We start from the raw sequence: 11,365 nt of genomic DNA, 5'->3' as shown, positions 1-11,365 counted from the left end.
CACTATCTTCATTTTTCATATACTAATGGCCTATATGTGAAAGAAACGGACTATGGGCTCCTAATCACATGTTCTCTTTCAAGCAAGCTTTTCAAAGACAAAAAATAAGAAGAATTGGTTTAAACATGACCTAAGTTATATATCCTTTACTTACAGTAAAACATTAACCAAATTAACCAGGGAGACCAACACAAACTAGTGGAATCGCTTCCTTTTCTGCCTGGAAATCAACTAATAATGTTAAATTCTGCACAAAACACGTTCAGATAGAATTATGAGGAATCCAGCACAGTGGTACACAGCACTTGCAATCCTAGCTATTCTAGAGGCAGAAGCAAGAGGAATGCAAGTTCCAAGACAGTCTCCTCAATTAGCAAGACCCTGTCTCAAAATAAAAAATAAAAAGAGCTGGGGATATAGCTTAGTGGTAAAGTACCCCTGGGTTCAATTCCCAGTACCAGAAATAAAGCAAAACCAAAAATATTATGAGGAAAGTAGTGATTCAATTGGAAAAATTGCCAATATGTAGTGCCTGGATTTTTTTTCATGATATTTTGGCAATTGTCTTTGCTCAAAATGTTATAACAAAATACCCTAGACTAGCTGAGACAAAAGAAACTTATTTTCTCACAGTATTAGAGTTTGGGTAATCCAGGATCAAGTTACAGTTGATTTGGTTCCTGTTGAGGGCTCTCTTTCTGGCTTGCAGATGGTCATCACTGTGTCCTCATAAAGAGAGAGACAGACAGGCAGAGAACAAACAAGCTTTCTGGTGTCTTAAAAGGGCATCAATCCCATCATGAGAGACCCATTTTCATGACCTTATCTGACCTGAATTACCTCTCAAAGGTCCATATCCACAGGCTATTAAATTGGAGGATTAGGGCTTCAATTTAGGAATTTTGAGGGGACTCAAACATTCAGTTCATAACAGCAATAAAACATCATGTAGCTAGGTGCATACCTGTAATCCCAGCAGCTCAGGAGACTGAGACAGGAGGATTGAAAAGTTCAAAACCAGCCACAGCAATTTAGAGAGGCCCTAAGCAACCTAGTAAGACCCTGTCTCAAAATATTTTTAAAAAGGTCTGGGGATGTGGCTCAGTGGTTAAGCACCCCTGGGTTCAATCCCTGGTATTAAAAAGAAGAAGGAGGAGAAGAAAAAGATGTCCTATCCAGGTCTGGATAAGGTTTAGGAATAACATAACCTACTCTGTCTTTTTCATTGAATGTAGCTATAAAATCTAGACAGAACTCACGGACCAGCTACCCAAGGACTGTGAAGGATAAAAAGTAGCAGGTGGACTGGGGAAGAAGACCAGAATTCAAAGTACTACTGAACTAGCAGTGAGTTTCTGTTTTTGTTTTTTCCCCCACTAGAGTCCCCTGGTTTAGATCTCAGAAAGTTTGAAACTCAGAACCTCAGAATTGGTACTCTAGGGCACAGATAGAGATCAGAAAATAAATCAGTAATTGCCAGGTGTTGGGGTGGAGGAGAAAGAATAACTACAAAGAAATAACACATGGAATTTTTTAGAGTAATGGAACCATTCTGTATTCCAATTGTGGTTGTGTTTATATAAATCTATTCTCATATTAAAATTCATAGAACTGGGGCTGGGGATGTGGCTTAGTTGTAGAGTGTTTGCCTGGCATGCATAAGGCCCTCAATACCAAACAAAAAATAAAAATTCACAGAACTGGGCAGACATGGTGGCACATGCGCATAATCCCAGATGCTCAGGAAGCTGAGGCAGGAGGATCGCAAATTCAAATCCAGCTTCAGCAATTTAGCAAGACCCTGTCTCAAAATAAAAAAGGGCTGGGATATGGCTCAGTGGTTAAGTGCCCCTGGGTTTAATCCTGGAACCAAAAATTCCATAACAAATAAAATTCACACTTACATACACAGTCCATTTTACTGGTTGCTAATTTGAAAATAAAATTAAAATGCAATGTGTTGCTTTTTATTTGAAAATAATTTTTTTGTCAGAATAAGTATGCATCAACAGATCACCATGGGTGGAATTCATTAATTCCTTCTCAACTATATTTTTGAAATATAAAATGCAACAGTATTAGAAGCCTAGGCTTGCTTAGATTGGAGTTAGATATTATTTCTAGTCAACATTTTATATTCTCATAAATTACATCCATAGCACTCAAAAGATACTAATGATGCTTCTATAGAGGTTGTGGATTCAATAGCACTAATTCATTGTTTTTCTTGCTTTTAAGAAGCCACATGGTCCATGTATTTTTATATATTTTTGGTACTGGGAATTGAACCCAGGGGTGCTTTAAGCACTAAGCTATATCCCCAGACCTTTTTTTTTAACTCTTTTTTTTAAATATTTATTTTTTTAGGTATATATGGACACAACACAATGCCTTTATTTTTATGTGGTGCTGAGGATCAAACCTGGGTCCCAGCCGGTGCTGGGCGAGCACTGTACCACTGAGCCATGATCCCAGCCTACCCCAGGCCTTTTTATTTCTTCATTTTAAGACAGGATCTCTCAAAGTTGCTGAGGGTCTTCCTAAATTGCTGAGGCTGGCCTGGAATTTAGGCTTGCCAATCTCCTGCCTCAGCAGGATTACACCACTCCAAGAGGTTACACCATTCTTAAAGCATATACTCCATTCCAGATTCACAATCGAGTTATGCAGACAATCTGTGCAGTCTCACTGGTGAGAATAAAGCTTTCTATTCTTAGGAAAAGACTTAGGCTCAGTGAAAAGACACTAAAGAGTCCTCTGAACATCAAATGGGTTGACACAGCAGTTGGTTAATTCCATGCCTTTAGGAACTTTCAGATAAATTCAGTGACCACTTGGTGGGGCAATTATGATCACAATCACAATCATTTCCTAAATGTTTAATGTGTGACCCAGTTCTATTACATACATTACCTTCAATCCCACCTACCAACTCTATAATGTAGATGCTATCCCCATTTTATAGATGAGGAAATTAAGGCTCAGAAAGGTTAAATCACCCAAAATGTATAAAGGGACCAAAGTGTGATTTGATCCAGGTACTCTAATTCCATAGCACATCTACCTACCTTTCTTTCTTTACTGGAAGTGCTTTACCACTGAGCCACTTCTTTAGACCTTTCTTTTGTTTATTTCAAGATAAGCTGAAGTTGCCCTTGAACTTGTGATTCTCCTGCCTCGCCTCCCCAGTCACAGAGATTATAAACATGCACTGCCATGCTAGCCAGCACACCACGTTCTTACTACCATTCCACATTACCTTTGGCTGAAAATTCAATATTTAGTATTCCTTTCAATTCTAAGAATCTGTGATTTAGGGCTGAGATTGTGGCTCAGTGGTAAAGCGCTTGCCTAGCACAGGCGGGACCTGCGATCCTCAGCACCACATAGAAATAAAGGCATTGTGTTGTGTCCATCTACACCTAATAAATAAATATTTTTTAAAAGAATCTGATTTATTTAATTTTGTCCTCCTAGATACCTATCTATATCTTTCCTATTTCTACAACACTAGAACAGTGGTCTTTCTCAAGGAAAAAGATGACACGTGTTTTACCTTTTTTTTTTTTTTTTTTTTTTGGTATCTGGGATTGAACACAGGGAAGCTCAACCACCAAGTCACATCCACAGCCCCTTTTATATTTACTTACAATTCACTCAAACAAAACAAATTGGTCATTGTATCTCATAGCTTTAGACATGATTCAATTAATCTGTTTTACCTATTTATTTCCAATAGTCCCAAAGAAGGGTCAGGGGTAAGTGGCTTCTTGACAACTGGTCAGTAAGGACTGCATGAAGACAGACTATGGAAAGCCAGTTAAATAAGCATAAATTGGATTAAGTGATGAAGGAAATGGAATGTGGAAGATGGGACACAATCCAGCCAGAGGTTAGATATCCAGATGGAATTCTAACACTGTTTTTAGCTAGTTAGGAGTCATTAGCATCTCTTCTGCCTGCCACAAAACACCTCGGGGGAATACATCATTGTTGAGGAGTCACGCCTTCCATTTCCTTTGCCTCACCAACCCCCTTTCCGATCCCTCATTAACATAAGAACTCAGAAGACAGAAAGAAATGGGTGTGGGCATGCCTTTGGCATTGGGCCTTACTAGGGTATTCAGAGCATTCAGAAAAGTGTTGGTATTTAAACTTAAGCTGCTGGCTAGAATGTGGGAAGATTTCTGAAACTCTTATCAGGTGTACTCTTCTGAAGGAGAATGGCAATTTCAGCCCAGCCAACTTAGTGCACTCAAGTTTCTTTCTGTGACTCAAATTACAAGTTTGCCTTTAAAAAAAAAAAAAAAAAAAAAATATATATATATATATATTTAGGTTGTAGTTGGACACATTTTATTTATTTATTTTTAATGTAGTGCTGAGGATCAAACCCAGGGTCCTGCATGTGATCTGAAAGTGCTCTACTGATGAGCCACAAGTTTGCCTCCCACCACCACCCCCTTATCCCTTTGTTTTGTTTTCTCCATTCTAGAATCAATGACAACAAAAGGTGGGTGGAGGGGAAGGGGAATTGTTGTGTTGGGTTTTTTTTTTTTTTTGGTACCAAGGATTAAACCGGGGTGCTTAACCGCTTAACCACTGAACCACATCCTAGCCCTTTTTGTGTTTTATTTTGAGACAAGGTCTAAATTGCTTATGGCCTCACTAAGTTGCTGAAACTGGCTTTGAACTTGTGATCTTTCTGCCTCAGCCTCAGGAGCTGCTGGGACTACAGGTGGGAAGGGGAGATTTTTTTGCAGGGGGATGGGGTTCCAGGGATTGAACTCAAGGGTACTTGATCAGTGAGCCACCCCCCCAGCCCTATTTTGTATTTTATTTAGAGACAGGATCTCACTGAGTTGCTTAGCGCCTTGCTGTTGCTGAGGCTGGCATTGAACTTGCAATCCTTCACCCTCAGCAACCGGGGCCGCCGAGATTACAGATGGGTGCCACCATACCTGGTGCACTATTACTTTTTCACTGTAGGTGAAAGGAAAAGACCTAGCGGATACTTCTCTCTTAAGCACCTAGTATCAGCTGGCTTTGCCCTTGCTTTTGCCTTTGGAAGAATTTCTTCCAGTTTCTGGACAGGAAATATCATTTCTTTTTGCTCAGGAAATCTCTTTAAATTGGGGAATGTGTCTGTCAGTTGTACATAGAAATATTTAACATTTTTGTAAATGTGATGTGCTCAGATGCATTAAATTTTATATGGAGATTAACAATTCTGATGCTATGATTATCTCTGAGGATAAAAAAAAAAAAGGTTGTGGTTTGGAAAGAAATGATAAGACATGCCAAGGTATTGACTTCTAAAATCTGAAGTCTTGGGCTGGGGATGTGGCTCAAGCGGTAGCGGGCTCGCCTCGCATGCGTGCGGCCCGGGTTCGATCCTCAGCACCACATACCAACAAGGATGTTGTGTCCGCCAAGAACTAAAAATAAATATTAAAAAAAAAAATTCTCTCTCTCTCTCTCTCCTCTCTCACTCTCTCTTTAAAAAAAATAAAAAATAAAAAAAAAATAAAATCTGAAGTCTGGTTAAGCATCTGACTTTTATCTACTAATTTCTTTTTCTTGTATAAAACCCACTCAGCAACCTAAGTAAGGAAGTTTTCCCCAAGTGATTTATGAATGGGGATCAAATATGGGGCAAATCTCTAGCTTAAAAAAAATCAACAGCTCTATGAAGACTTATATTCCTATAAGTGTTTTAGTCTTTAGAACTCCATCACAGCAAGGACTGTGTAAGTTCAATAAGTGGCTGTTATTAGACAGATGGGAATAACAGCCAACATTAATGATGGTCTTCAGTGAAATGAGAAATATTCACAAAGATATTTTCATGGATAGATTAATATTTTAAACGTAATTATCTTGGGGTGATAAGGATTGAACCTTATAGGTTTTATGCAACTATCATAAATGGTATATAGACTACTGATCAGTAAGATTTAACAACAGGGATGTATTAAAATTTGGAATGAGAGAACCAAGAGGTCAAAGTGACGGAAAGACCTGGCCTCTTTACAAGTCATAGAAGATAAACATTTCACACAAGATGTCATGGAACATCTTAAAAGGTGAAATCAACATGAAGACACAAAGGAGATATGAAGAATTATTGTCCTTATAGGCTTCTGGGAATGAGAGGATATCAATCCATAGTTTAATGAAAATATCATCTGACATATTATAGTATTATACCTGAATGTTTATTGATTATCTACTAAATGTCAGGCATTAAACTCAGCATTTTATATGCATTGTCTCATTTAATCCCCAATGCAGATCCATAGCATGTGTACTGTACTATTCCCTTTTTTGGTTGGGGGAGCAGGTACTGGGGATTGAATTCAAGGGCCTATTTTTGTTTGTCTTTTCATACTGGGGATTTTTTACCAGGGTTACTTTACCACTGAACTAATAGCCCTATTTTGTGTTTTATTTAGAGACCTGTCTCACTGAGTTGCTAAGTGCCTCCCTTTTTTAGCTGAGGCTGGCTTTGAACTCACCATACAAGCATGTAACACCACACCCGGGTTATCTTGTTCCCATAAAGGTAGTAAACAGCAGATTTTAAATTCAAACCCAGATCTGTAAAGATCCATGTTCTTGTGTGTGTGTGTGTGTGTGTGTGTGTGTGCGCGCGCGCACTGGGAATTGAACCTAGGGCCTTGTGCATCAGAGGCAAGCACTCTGCCAACTGAGCTATATCCCTAGTTCCACCAAAGTCCATGTTCTTAAGCCTGGAAATCATTCTGATTCTGTTTCTGATGGACACATCAAGAGCAGACCTGTCATGACAGGGCAATAATAATTGTGGTCAGTAAAATTATTTCTTTACCTGTTCTACTTTTGTATCATTTATCATTCCTCCACTCCACCACCATACATCTCTCCAGAGGTTAAATCTATAGCAATACGGCCTGAAATTACCTATTAGATATATCAAATTTTGAAAGACCCCCCCACCAAAAAAAAAAAGACATTTATTGGCGAGCATGGTGGTGCATGCCTGTAATCTCCAGCAATTCAGGAGGCTAAGGTAAAGTTCTAAGCCAGTCTCCTCAATTTAGTGAGACTCTGTCTCAAAATAAGAAAATAAGCTGGGCTGGGCACAATGGCAAACACCTGTGATCCCAGCGATTTAGGAGCCTGAGGCAAGGAGGGTCACAAGTTCAAAGCTAGCCTCAGCAACTTAGCCAGGTTCTAAGCAATTTAGAGAAATTCTGTCTCAAAATAAAAAATAGAAAAGGTTAGGGATGTGGCTCAATGGTTAAGCACCCCTTGGTAAATCCACAGTACCAATAAATTAAAATACAGAACAAAAGGGTTTGGGATGTAGTTCAGTGGTAAAGTATCCCTGGTAAAAAATCCCCAGTATGAAAAAACAAACAAAAATTATTAATTAAACCCCTCCTACTGCCTAGACACCCTCTTTTCCTGAGAAGTTCATATCTGATAGAGTGCAGACTCAAACTGTGATTTTGGGAACTAAGCATCATGCCAATGCTAAACATAGTGAATCACAGGAGCTGACAGAATGTACATAGACTTTAAGTGAATTTGTGCTTAGAAAACAAAAGATCTTAAATTCTTCTTGCTCATTTATGCTTCAAGTTTACAAGTTATTCTGGCTAATAGAGAAAGGGGATCAGAGAAATAATTCATGCAATCTTAATTTTTAATATGTTAAGTACCAGTACAGAATCTCTTCCAAAATTCTTCCAAGGGCATTTTCCTAGAATCAGGTAAATGAGAGCAAGCAAGTGACCTACTTACAGCAAAAATTGCTCCAGGTTATAAAGGATGGGAAGTCAAGTGCATCCTGGAAACCACAGCATCTGGTCTTGTTTTATGCCTCATCTATCAATCTGTTGTTACAGGAATTGAGAATTAACATTTCAACTACTGATTCTTCTATTTTGGCTAATGAATTTATATCTTTGTTATTCTTACGCTTCCCTCATCTTCCATTAAAAAAATATGAAAGAGATTGTATGAAGGTCTCAGATGAACTTCACTTTTTATTTATGCCTGAAGTTTTCCTAATGAGGCTATAGAAAGGTTAGCCATTTTCTTGAAGCAATTCCATTTTTCATCAATCCTAACTTTTTTTTTGGCGGGGCGGGGGGGGGGGGCAGTACCAGGGATTAAACTCAGGGATACTTGACCACTGAGTAACATCCCCACCCCTATTTTGTATTTTATTTAGAGTCAGGGTCCCACTGAGTTGCTTAGCACCTCGAAGTTACTAAAGCTGGCTCTAGTCTCAGCCTCCCAAACTGCTGGGATTACAGGCGTGCGCCACAGCAACCGGCAATCCTGATTTTTCATGGAAAGTTGGTTTATTTTTGGTACCAGGGATTGAACCCAGGGATACTTTACCACTGAGCCACATTGCTTTGTATTTGATCAAACCCCAGCCCTTTGCTTTGTATTTTTCTATTTCAAGACAGGGTTTCACTAAGTTGCTTTGGACCTTGCTAAATTGTTGAAGCTGGCCTCAAACTTGAAATCTTTCTGCCTCAGCCTCCAAACCATTGGGATTACAAGTGAACATCACCGCACCCAGCTTTGAAAAGTATCATTTGAACAGTATATTTTCAGTACTGTGGGAAAGCTGAACAACAAAATGCTGTAGATTTTTAAATAAATATCTAAATTCTAGAAAATGTTTTTTGTAGCAGAAACTCTAAAAAACATACAACTGGGCCAGGAGCCTGGCACACACCTGTAATCTCAGCAACTCAGCAGGGTAAAGTAAGAGGATCCCAAATTGAAGGTGAACCTCAGCAACTTAGAGAGGGCCTGTCTCAAAATAAAAAACAAAAAGGGATGGGGATGAAGCTCAGTGATAAAGTACCTCCGAATCCAATCTGGGTTTAAACACATACATACATACACACACAATTGGCAGTACTGCTTGAAAAAAAGTGTCACATAAAAATGTAAGATGGATTAGTACTACCCCAATGAATAAAAACTAATTTTCATGTACACTTATTATACTATGTGTAAAACTTTAAAAAACATAAAAGTATGAAAAGTAGATTTACAACTATATGTTCTTTGAATTTTAATGTTGTCTTTTAGCTCTCCATGCTTTCTATAGAATGGAGTTATCAATTTATCTTTCCATTTGTTCCAATCAGTTGAAATTTTAATTTTTCACTATTTTTTAAAATATGTTTTTTTTTTTTTTTTAGTTTTAGATGGACACAATACCTTTATTTTGCTTATTTTATCTTTATGTGGTGCCGAGGATCGAACCCAATACTTCACACATGTGAAGCATGCACTCTACCTCTGAGCCACAACCCCAACATCAAATTTTTCACTATTTTTGCCCTGATTCTATCTTATTAAATTGGAGCTCAAGTATATAATCTTGGTCTTTTTCAGTGCTTTCATAGCTTCAGGTATAGCTCCATATTCTTGTTTTATTTTTCTTTCTTCACCCATTCATTTACCTTGTCAAAATAATAATTAAGATTATTCCCTTCTGATAAAATACTTGAAAAAGAACAAGGTTATTATTATACTGATCACTGCTATACAATTTCATCTATTTGTTGGAAGTTCGCTCTTTCCAAATCACTGTCAAGTGAATTATTTCTAATGAGCAACAAATAGAGTCAGGTTTATTGTGTTTACTTATCCAAAGATTGTTTTATTCCAAAGGGATCTTACTCCAAATGTCCTCATGAAGCCTTCTTGATTTAATTTCTTAATGTATCTCAGTTGGCTTACTGGTTCAGATGACCAGATAAGCCTTTTGAGATAGGGTGATAGATTTTTGCAAATATACATCTAAAATTTTCACTGACTAGGGCAGAACTATTTATACCTGAATCATCTCAGTTGTTTGTCAGTTTATTTATTGGCTGATTGGCTTAACCAACAGAAATTTATTTCTCACCATTCCGGAGGTTGGGAAGTATAGGACCAGGGTACTGGCAGATGGTCTGTCTGGTGAAGGCATTCTTTCTGGCCTGCAGAAAGACATCTTCTTATCATATCCTCACATGACAGAGATCTCAGATGGTTCATAAAACTGCAGATCTGGGCCCAAACCTGGAACAATTGGATGGGAGCCTCTAAGTTTAGGAGCCAGGAATCTGCATTTTGCCAAGCTGTCTGTGTGAATGTACACACAATAAAATTGAAGAACAGCCAATCTAAGGACTTCCTTCCCACCAGGTATTCAGTGCATTGATCTAAGCTGCAGAGCAAACTAACCACTCCTACCTTCTAACGAACATGGAAAATTTGGTTCCATAGGGGAGAACTGTTATAACTGTTTCAAGAAGAATTGGTGTAAGTTTTTTTTCTTCAGTAACTATAATTATAATACTGATTCTAAAAAGGAGCAAAGGGGGCTGGGGATGTGGCTCAAGCGGTAGCGCGCTCACCTGGCATGCGTGCGACCCGGGTTCGATCCTCAGCACCACATACCAACAAAGATGTTGTGTCCGCCGAGAACTAAAAAATAAATATTAAAAATTCTCTCTCTCTCTCTCCTCTCTCTTAAAAAAATAAAAATAAAAAGGAGCAAAGGCCAAAAAGTTATAATTTCCTGATTAGTACTGCACATAATGAATTATTTATTGAATCCCTACTGTGGGCCAAATGTGATATTCTGTGTTGCCAGGGATTATATAAAGCTATCCTGGGACGAAAAGCATATGTTCATCCTCTCTATTTTGGAAGAACATACTTGATTTAGTGATTGCTGGAAATGAATGTGCATAGTACATAGAAAGACACTAATGTGATGTGTTAGGGCCCAGACATAAGAAATTTCCAAAGGATTTGCTACAAGGAAACATTAGATCCAAAAGGTAAAGGCAAAGCACTAGGTAGGAATGAGCAGCAGCATTTATTTTGGACTAAACTCTTCCTGATCAGCCTTGATTTTTTTTACCCAATAGTTTCCTTTCCTGTGAAAACTTCCTTTCCTTTGAAACCTCAGATATTAGGTAGATGAACTGAAAGTAGATTAAACATATTGAGAGCTCCACTTCATGGTAGGACTTGTTTAGTATGTCCTTAGTATAGGGTGTGTTTTAGCATTAAAAACCCCCATGCTGGGCATGTGCACATAGCAAACAAGGCCATGCATTCAAGACAGCAGGAGTTGGGGAGCTACTGCTCCCCCAGGAAGCAGTTGGGATAGAGGGTAGAGGAATTGGTAGTGCAGCTCACAGATATTTCTTAAAAAAAAAAAAAAAATTGAAGAAAACGCGCATTCCCCAAATCCTTTCACTCTCAAGCAAACTGGATAGGTTTGGTCATCCTGGTAAGGTGCTTAGTTGAAGTTTCACAGTAAATAATGATAATCTTTTGCCTTCTTGAA

This window comes from Spermophilus citellus (assembly GCF_964194105.1).
Source record: "Spermophilus citellus genome assembly, chromosome: 15".
NCBI lineage: Eukaryota > Metazoa > Chordata > Mammalia > Rodentia > Sciuridae > Spermophilus > Spermophilus citellus.
The sequence above is the reverse complement of the archived record's forward strand: the minus strand, read 5'-3'. Positions refer to the sequence as shown.